The sequence below is a fragment of the Oratosquilla oratoria genome, chromosome 28 (genome assembly GCF_046742065.1).
Source record: "Oratosquilla oratoria isolate Oo_2021 chromosome 28, ASM4674206v1, whole genome shotgun sequence".
Taxonomy (NCBI): Eukaryota; Metazoa; Arthropoda; class Malacostraca; order Stomatopoda; family Squillidae; genus Oratosquilla; species Oratosquilla oratoria.
The window spans coordinates 27,457,209-27,467,637 of NC_134804.1; positions in this window are offsets into that span (position 1 = coordinate 27,457,209).

Sequence of the window (10,429 nt, forward strand, 5' to 3'; positions counted from 1 at the left end):
CTTGGGTGCAATGGCACAGCAGTCAGGCGCACGGTATCCGTGCCAGAGGCAAAAACGTCATTTGGCGGAACTTTGGATGGCTCTGACGGGGACACCCTTGGAGTGAGGATTCCGCTGTGTGCGGTGACGTGCACCCTATGCCACTGTGTACTTGTGGCGCAAGTTTGGAGGAAATGGCTGACCTTCGGATTTCCCCCCAAAATCCATGGGGTACCCCCTTTGAGTTTTTTTTAGGTTTTGGGTCATTTTGGTGACCTCCAGCGATTTAGCCGCTATGACACCCAGTGGTGGGGGGCGGCCTGGGATGCCCTTGGGTGCAATGGCACAGCAGTCAGGCGCACGGTATCCGTGCCAGAGGCAAAAACGTCATTTGGCGGAAGTTTGGATGGCTCTGACGGGGACACCCTTGGAGTGAGGATTCCGCTGTGTGCGGTGACGTGCACCCTATGCCACTGTGTACTTGTGGCGCAAGTTTGGAGGAAATGGCTGACCTTCGGATTTCCCCCCAAAATCCATGGGGTACCCCCTTTGAGTTTTTTTTAGGTTTTGGGTCATTTTGGTGACCTCCAGCGATTTAGCCGCTATGACACCCAGTGGTGGGGGGCGGCCTGGGATGCCCTTGGGTGCAATGGCACAGCAGTCAGGCGCACGGTATCCGTGCCAGAGGCAAAAACGTCATTTGGCGGAACTTTGGATGGCTCTGACGGGGACACCCTTGGAGTGAGGATTCCGCTGTGTGCGGTGACGTGCACCCTATGCCACTGTGTACTTGTGGCGCAAGTTTGGAGGAAATGGCTGACCTTCGGATTTCCCCCCAAAATCCATGGGGTACCCCCTTTGAGTTTTTTTTAGGTTTTGGGTCATTTTGGTGACCTCCAGCGATTTAGCCGCTATGACACCCAGTGGTGGGGGGCGGCCTGGGATGCCCTTGGGTGCAATGGCACAGCAGTCAGGCGCACGGTATCCGTGCCAGAGGCAAAAACGTCATTTGGCGGAACTTTGGATGGCTCTGACGGGGACACCCTTGGAGTGAGGATTCCGCTGTGTGCGGTGACGTGCACCCTATGCCACTGTGTACTTGTGGCGCAAGTTTGGAGGAAATGGCTGACCTTCGGATTTCCCCCCAAAATCCATGGGGTACCCCCTTTGAGTTTTTTTTAGGTTTTGGGTCATTTTGGTGACCTCCAGCGATTTAGCCGCTATGACACCCAGTGGTGGGGGGCGGCCTGGGATGCCCTTGGGTGCAATGGCACAGCAGTCAGGCGCACGGTATCCGTGCCAGAGGCAAAAACGTCATTTGGCGGAACTTTGGATGGGTCTGACGGGGACACCCTTGGTGTGAGGATTCCGCTGTGTGCGGCGACGTGCACCCTATGCCACTGTGTACTTGTGGCGCAAGTTTGGAGGAAATGGGTGACCTTCGGATTTCCCCCCAAAATGCATGGGGTACCCCCTTTGAGTTTTTTTAGGTTTTGGGTCATTTTGGTGACCTCCAGCGATTTAGCCGCTATGACACCCAGTGGTGGGGGGCGGCCTGGGATGCCCTTGGGTGCAATGGCACAGCAGTCAGGCGCACGGTATCCGTGCCAGAGGCAAAAACGTCATTTGGCGGAACTTTGGATGGGTCTGACGGGGACACCCTTGGTGTGAGGATTCCGCTGTGTGCGGCGACGTGCACCCTATGCCACTGTGTACTTGTGGCGCAAGTTTGGAGGAAATGGGTGACCTTCGGATTTCCCCCCAAAATGCATGGGGTACCCCCTTTGAGTTTTTTTTAGGTTTTGGGTCATTTTGGTGACCTCCAGCGATTTAGCCGCTATGACACCCAGTGGTGGGGGGCGGCCTGGGATGCCCTTGGGTGCAATGGCACAGCAGTCAGGCGCACGGTATCCGTGCCAGAGGCAAAAACGTCATTTGGCGGAACTTTGGATGGCTCTGACGGGGACACCCTTGGAGTGAGGATTCCGCTGTGTGCGGTGACGTGCACCCTATGCCACTGTGTACTTGTGGCGCAAGTTTGGAGGAAATGGCTGACCTTCGGATTTCCCCCCAAAATCCATGGGGTACCCCCTTTGAGTTTTTTTTAGGTTTTGGGTCATTTTGGTGACCTCCAGCGATTTAGCCGCTATGACACCCAGTGGTGGGGGGCGGCCTGGGATGCCCTTGGGTGCAATGGCACAGCAGTCAGGCGCACGGTATCCGTGCCAGAGGCAAAAACGTCATTTGGCGGAACTTTGGATGGCTGTGACGGGGACACCCTTGGAGTGAGGATTCCGCTGTGTGCGGTGACGTGCACCCTATGCCACTGTGTACTTGTGGCGCAAGTTTGGAGGAAATGGCTGACCTTCGGATTTCCCCCCAAAATCCATGGGGTACCCCCTTTGAGTTTTTTTTAGGTTTTGGGTCATTTTGGTGACCTCCAGCGATTTAGCCGCTATGACACCCAGTGGTGGGGGGCGGCCTGGGATGCCCTTGGGTGCAATGGCACAGCAGTCAGGCGCACGGTATCCGTGCCAGAGGCAAAAACGTCATTTGGCGTAAGTTTGGATGGCTCTGACGGGGACACCCTTGGAGTGAGGATTCCGCTGTGTGCGGTGACGTGCACCCTATGCCACTGGGTACTTGTGGCGCAAGTTTGGAGGAAATGGCTGACGTTGGGATTTCCCCCCAAAATCCATGGGGTACCCCCTTTGAGTTTTTTTTAGGTTTTGGGTCATTTTGGTGACCTCCAGCGATTTAGCCGCTATGACACCCAGTGGTGGGGGGCGGCCTGGGATGCCCTTGGGTGCAATGGCACAGCAGTCAGGCGCACGGTATCCGTGCCAGAGGCAAAAACGTCATTTGGCGGAACTTTGGATGGCTCTGACGGGGACACCCTTGGAGTGAGGATTCCGCTGTGTGCGGTGACGTGCACCCTATGCCACTGTGTACTTGTGGCGCAAGTTTGGAGGAAATGGCTGACCTTCGGATTTCCCCCCAAAATCCATGGGGTACCCCCTTTGAGTTTTTTTAGGTTTTGGGTCATTTTGGTGACCTCCAGCGATTTAGCCGCTATGACACCCAGTGGTGGGGGGCGGCCTGGGATGCCCTTGGGTGCAATGGCACAGCAGTCAGGCGCACGGTATCCGTGCCAGAGGCAAAAACGTCATTTGGCGGAATTTTGGATGGCTGTGACGGGGACACCCTTGGAGTGAGGATTCCGCTGTGTGCGGTGACGTGCACCCTATGCCACTGTGTACTTGTGGCGCAAGTTTGGAGGAAATGGCTGACCTTCGGATTTCCCCCCAAAATCCATGGGGTACCCCCTTTGAGTTTTTTTAGGTTTTGGGTCATTTTGGTGACCTCCAGCGATTTAGCCGCTATGACACCCAGTGGTGGGGGGCGGCCTGGGATGCCCTTGGGTGCAATGGCACAGCAGTCAGGCGCACGGTATCCGTGCCAGAGGCAAAAACGTCATTTGGCGGAACTTTGGATGGCTGTGACGGGGACACCCTTGGAGTGAGGATTCCGCTGTGTGCGGTGACGTGCACCCTATGCCACTGTGTACTTGTGGCGCAAGTTTGGAGGAAATGGCTGACCTTCGGATTTCCCCCAAAATGCATGGGGTACCCCCTTTGAGTTTTTTTAGGTTTTGGGTCATTTTGGTGACCTCCAGCGATTTAGCCGCTATGACACCCAGTGGTGGGGGGCGGCCTGGGATGCCCTTGGGTGCAATGGCACAGCAGTCAGGCGCACGGTATCCGTGCCAGAGGCAAAAACGTCATTTGGCGGAACTTTGGATGGGTCTGACGGGGACACCCTTGGTGTGAGGATTCCGCTGTGTGCGGCGACGTGCACCCTATGCCACTGTGTACTTGTGGCGCAAGTTTGGAGGAAATGGGTGACCTTCGGATTTCCCCCCAAAATGCATGGGGTACCCCCTTTGAGTTTTTTTTAGGTTTTGGGTCATTTTGGTGACCTCCAGCGATTTAGCCGCTATGACACCCAGTGGTGGGGGGCGGCCTGGGATGCCCTTGGGTGCAATGGCACAGCAGTCAGGCGCACGGTATCCGTGCCAGAGGCAAAAACGTCATTTGGCGGAACTTTGGATGGCTCTGACGGGGACACCCTTGGAGTGAGGATTCCGCTGTGTGCGGTGACGTGCACCCTATGCCACTGTGTACTTGTGGCGCAAGTTTGGAGGAAATGGCTGACCTTCGGATTTCCCCCCAAAATCCATGGGGTACCCCCTTTGAGTTTTTTTTAGGTTTTGGGTCATTTTGGTGACCTCCAGCGATTTAGCCGCTATGACACCCAGTGGTGGGGGGCGGCCTGGGATGCCCTTGGGTGCAATGGCACAGCAGTCAGGCGCACGGTATCCGTGCCAGAGGCAAAAACGTCATTTGGCGAAACTTTGGATGGCTCTGACGGGGACACCCTTGGAGTGAGGATTCCGCTGTGTGCGGTGACGTGCACCCTATGCCACTGTGTACTTGTGGCGCAAGTTTGGAGGAAATGGCTGACCTTCGGATTTCCCCCCAAAATCCATGGGGTACCCCCTTTGAGTTTTTTTAGGTTTTGGGTCATTTTGGTGACCTCCAGCGATTTAGCCGCTATGACACCCAGTGGTGGGGGGCGGCCTGGGATGCCCTTGGGTGCAATGGCACAGCAGTCAGGCGCACGGTATCCGTGCCAGAGGCAAAAACGTCATTTGGCGGAACTTTGGATGGCTCTGACGGGGACACCCTTGGAGTGAGGATTCCGCTGTGTGCGGTGACGTGCACCCTATGCCACTGTGTACTTGTGGCGCAAGTTTGGAGGAAATGGCTGACCTTCGGATTTCCCCCCAAAATCCATGGGGTACCCCCTTTGAGTTTTTTTTAGGTTTTGGGTCATTTTGGTGACCTCCAGCGATTTAGCCGCTATGACACCCAGTGGTGGGGGGCGGCCTGGGATGCCCTTGGGTGCAATGGCACAGCAGTCAGGCGCACGGTATCCGTGCCAGAGGCAAAAACGTCATTTGGCGGAACTTTGGATGGCTGTGACGGGGACACCCTTGGAGTGAGGATTCCGCTGTGTGCGGTGACGTGCACCCTATGCCACTGTGTACTTGTGGCGCAAGTTTGGAGGAAATGGCTGACCTTCGGATTTCCCCCCAAAATCCATGGGGTACCCCCTTTGAGTTTTTTTAGGTTTTGGGTCATTTTGGTGACCTCCAGCGATTTAGCCGCTATGACACCCAGTGGTGGGGGGCGGCCTGGGATGCCCTTGGGTGCAATGGCACAGCAGTCAGGCGCACGGTATCCGTGCCAGAGGCAAAAACGTCATTTGGCGGAACTTTGGATGGCTGTGACGGGGACACCCTTGGAGTGAGGATTCCGCTGTGTGCGGTGACGTGCACCCTATGCCACTGTGTACTTGTGGCGCAAGTTTGGAGGAAATGGCTGACCTTCGGATTTCCCCCCAAAATCCATGGGGTACCCCCTTTGAGTTTTTTTAGGTTTTGGGTCATTTTGGTGACCTCCAGCGATTTAGCCGCTATGACACCCAGTGGTGGGGGGCGGCCTGGGATGCCCTTGGGTGCAATGGCACAGCAGTCAGGCGCACGGTATCCGTGCCAGAGGCAAAAACGTCATTTGGCGGAACTTTGGATGGCTGTGACGGGGACACCCTTGGAGTGAGGATTCCGCTGAGTGCGGCGACGTGCACCCTATGCCACTGTGTACTTGTGGCGCAAGTTTGGAGGAAATGGGTGACCTTCGGATTTCCCCCCAAAATGCATGGGGTACCCCCTTTGAGTTTTTTTAGGTTTTGGGTCATTTTGGTGACCTCCAGCGATTTAGCCGCTATGACACCCAGTGGTGGGGGGCGGCCTGGGATGCCCTTGGGTGCAATGGCACAGCAGTCAGGCGCACGGTATCCGTGCCAGAGGCAAAAACGTCATTTGGCGGAACTTTGGATGGGTCTGACGGGGACACCCTTGGTGTGAGGATTCCGCTGTGTGCGGCGACGTGCACCCTATGCCACTGTGTACTTGTGGCGCAAGTTTGGAGGAAATGGGTGACCTTCGGATTTCCCCCCAAAATGCATGGGGTACCCCCTTTGAGTTTTTTTTTAGGTTTTGGGTCATTTTGGTGACCTCCAGCGATTTAGCCGCTATGACACCCAGTGGTGGGGGGCGGCCTGGGATGCCCTTGGGTGCAATGGCACAGCAGTCAGGCGCACGGTATCCGTGCCAGAGGCAAAAACGTCATTTGGCGGAACTTTGGATGGCTGTGACGGGGACACCCTTGGAGTGAGGATTCCGCTGTGTGCGGTGACGTGCACCCTATGCCACTGTGTACTTGTGGCGCAAGTTTGGAGGAAATGGCTGACCTTCGGATTTCCCCCCAAAATCCATGGGGTACCCCCTTTGAGTTTTTTTAGGTTTTGGGTCATTTTGGTGACCTCCAGCGATTTAGCCGCTATGACACCCAGTGGTGGGGGGCGGCCTGGGATGCCCTTGGGTGCAATGGCACAGCAGTCAGGCGCACGGTATCCGTGCCAGAGGCAAAAACGTCATTTGGCGGAACTTTGGATGGCTCTGACGGGGACACCCTTGGTGTGAGGATTCCGCTGTGTGCGGTGACGTGCACCCTATGCCACTGTGTACTTGTGGCGCAAGTTTGGAGGAAATGGCTGACCTTCGGATTTCCCCCCAAAATCCATGGGGTACTCCCTTTGAGTTTTTTTTAGGTTTTGGGTCATTTTGGTGACCTCCAGCGATTTAGCCGCTATGACACCCAGTGGTGGGGGCGGCCTGGGATGCCCTTGGGTGCAATGGCACAGCAGTCAGGCGCACGGTATCCGTGCCAGAGGCAAAAACGTCATTTGGCGGAACTTTGGATGGCTCTGACGGGGACACCCTTGGAGTGAGGATTCCGCTGTGTGCGGTGACGTGCACCCTATGCCACTGTGTACTTGTGGCGCAAGTTTGGAGGAAATGGCTGACCTTCGGATTTCCCCCCAAAATCCATGGGGTACCCCCTTTGAGTTTTTTAGGTTTTGGGTCATTTTGGTGACCTCCAGCGATTTAGCCGCTATGACACCCAGTGGTGGGGGCGGCCTGGGATGCCCTTGGGTGCAATGGCACAGCAGTCAGGCGCACGGTATCCGTGCCAGAGGCAAAAACGTCATTTGGCGGAACTTTGGATGGCTCTGACGGGGACACCCTTGGAGTGAGGATTCCGCTGTGTGCGGTGACGTGCACCCTATGCCACTGTGTACTTGTGGCGCAAGTTTGGAGGAAATGGCTGACCTTCGGATTTCCCCCCAAAATCCATGGGGTACCCCCTTTGAGTTTTTTTAGGTTTTGGGTCATTTTGGTGACCTCCAGCGATTTAGCCGCTATGACACCCAGTGGTGGGGGGCGGCCTGGGATGCCCTTGGGTGCAATGGCACAGCAGTCAGGCGCACGGTATCCGTGCCAGAGGCAAAAACGTCATTTGGCGGAATTTTGGATGGCTCTGACGGGGACACCCTTGGAGTGAGGATTCCGCTGTGTGCGGTGACGTGCACCCTATGCCACTGTGTACTTGTGGCGCAAGTTTGGAGGAAATGGCTGACCTTCGGATTTCCCCCCAAAATCCATGGGGTACCCACTTTGAGTTTTTTTAGGTTTTGGGTCATTTTGGTGACCTCCAGCGATTTAGCCGCTATGACACCCAGTGGTGCGGGGGGGCCTGGGATGTCCTTTAGTGCAATGGCACAGCAGTAATTGGCACGGTATCCCTTTTACAGGCATAAACGTCATTTGGCGGAACTTTAGATGGCTCTGACGGGCAGACCCTTGGTGTGAGGATTCCGCGGTCAACGGTGATGGACACCCTGTGCCACTGTGTACTTGTGGCGCAAGTTTGGACGGAATCGCTGAGCTTCGGATTTTGCCCGAAATTCCACGGGGTACCCCCTTTGAGTTTTTTTCGGTTTTGGGTCATTTTGGTCACCGCCAGCGATTTAGCCGCTATGACGGCCACAGGTCCGGGGGGGCCTGGGATGTCCTTTAGTGCAATGGCACAGCAGTCATTGGCACGGTATCCCTTTTACAGGCATAAACGTCATTTGGCGGAATTTTGGATGGCTCTGACGGGCAGACCCTTGGTGTGAGGATTCCGCGGTCAACGGTGATGGACACCCTGTGCCACTGTGTTCTTGTGGCGCAAGTTTGGACGGAATCGCTGAGCTTCGGATTTTGGGAGATAGGGTTGATGAAAGAATATTAGGATGGTTTGGACACATGGAAAGAATGAGTGAAGAAAGACTAGTAAAAGAGGTATGGAAGGCAGATGTGGAGGGAGTGAACATGAGGGGACGTCCTAGGATGAGGTGGATGGATGGGGTGAAGGGGGCTTTGGGGAAGAGGGGAATGTCTGTTGAGGAAGGAAGGGAGAGGACGGAAGACAGAGGTGAGTGGAGAATGGTTGTATATGATTGATGTAGTGACTGCATGAGGAGAAATGGGCGGGGGGTGGGTGGGGGGGGGTAGTATGTGTGAGTAAATTTTGACGCAGCCCGAAGGGATTTCTCCCCGTCCTCGCCTTATATGCAAAGGGGGACGGAGAGGGGGGGTCGCCGATTAAATGAAGCGGCCTTGCTGTGGATGTACTGTGTCTTGCGACACTGCTTCTGACCCAGGGCGGTGGGCAGGGTGCAGGGATGACCCGTCATCCAGGAGGTGCTCAGATGAGAGGAAGGGTGGGAGGGGTGTGGAGGGTATTTAGGGATGAAATGGGTGGGAGTGTTTTTATGCCTTTCCCTTTTTGGCTACCTCCCTTGGAAGGGGGAAAAAGCCTTGGTATATGTATGTATGTATGTATATCTGTTGCCAAAATTCTAGCCAAACTGCTTCTGTTATTACCAAATATGCACTCTGATAGATGCTAATCCCTCAGTTCTCTCAGGGTAAGGCACTCAACCAGCAAGTGTCTAAACATCAGTGGGACCAAGAAATCATCACAATATGGCTCAATTCCACCATTCACAAAGAATTCGTGGGTTAATCTTGTGTGACCGATGTGGACATGACATATCACATTTTCCAATCATGTTATTGTTCTCCCTAAAGATGTATGCTTATAGAGATCGACCTCATTTTGTTGTGTCCCACCTCATTCCATTGCTGTTGCCAATAAATTAGGGGGCATCATCTTGGCATCAGACTTGCTGCTGCTGATTTGGCTAACTGGTCTGCGCTTTCATTTTCATAAATTTTCAACGTACAGGAACCCAACACAATGAAATTGTAATTCCTATGCTCTTATGTAAAAATACCCACTGCAAAAATGTTTGTGTTAATGGGTATCATTGTAGATTTCTAGAGACTGCAAGACAAATTACAGAATACAGTACAGCTAGAATTCAGGAGGGTAGCAATATGTTCTAGGGCAGTTAAGATACTGTATACCTCTGCAGTATAATTTTAAGCTAAAGTGGGAAGTGCTCCCCAACTATAAATCAGATTTGTCTCTTAAAACCTCAAAAATATACAAAATTTTATACCTGGAAGTTTCCCCGTCAACATTTTATACCTGGAAGTTTCCCTGTCTGGGGTATTGGCTGCTTGTTATTGTGGCAAAGTAGCATGCAGTCGATACTTTAGGGTCTATATGGGGCGCCCCTACGGACCAGAGGCACACATCATTTTGTCTATGATAGAGGAAAACTCTGTTCATAGAGAAATGATGACACTTTTATACTACGACTGTCCCTCCGTTATGCTGTCCCCCAACCCCTTGTTGCTGTCCTGTACCATTTCTCTGAGTATTCTTTTTCTGTGGTGGGGGAATTCCCTGTGGTGGGGGAAAAGAATACTGCCACCAAGTATTCCCACTTGGATCGTAAGAGGCGAGAAGAAAGGGACGGGGATTGGGACTAGGCATCCTTCTCCTTGTAGCCCCACAGGGCACATTCCTAAAAGTAAAAGCAAAGGCATAAGAGGGTCTGGAAGTTCTCGGACCAGCACCCTAAGGTTTGGGTCTTTTAATGTGCGTGGATGTGGTACAGATGAGAGTAAAAGGGAAGAGATAGGTAGTATGTTTGTGAGAAGAAAGATGGATGTGTTGGCTTTGAGTGAAACTAAGCTGAAAGGGAAGGGCGATTGTAAGTTTGGGAGTGTAAGTGGGAGGTTATCAGGAGTGAAGAGAGGGCGAGGGAGGGAAGGGGTGGCTATACTAGTAAGTGAAGAGATAGGTAAACGTGTAGTGGGGTGGAAGGAGGTTTCCTCAAGGATAATGTGGATGAAGGTGAAAGTGGGGAAGGAGATGTGGGTTTTTGTAAGTGCATATGGGCCTGGCAGTGAGAAGAGTGTAGAAGAAAGGGAGGCCTTTTGGATAGATTTAAATGAGTGCATAGAGGGTTTAGGGAGAAGTGTAAATGTAATAGTACTGGGAGACCTTAATGCTAGGGTAGGAAA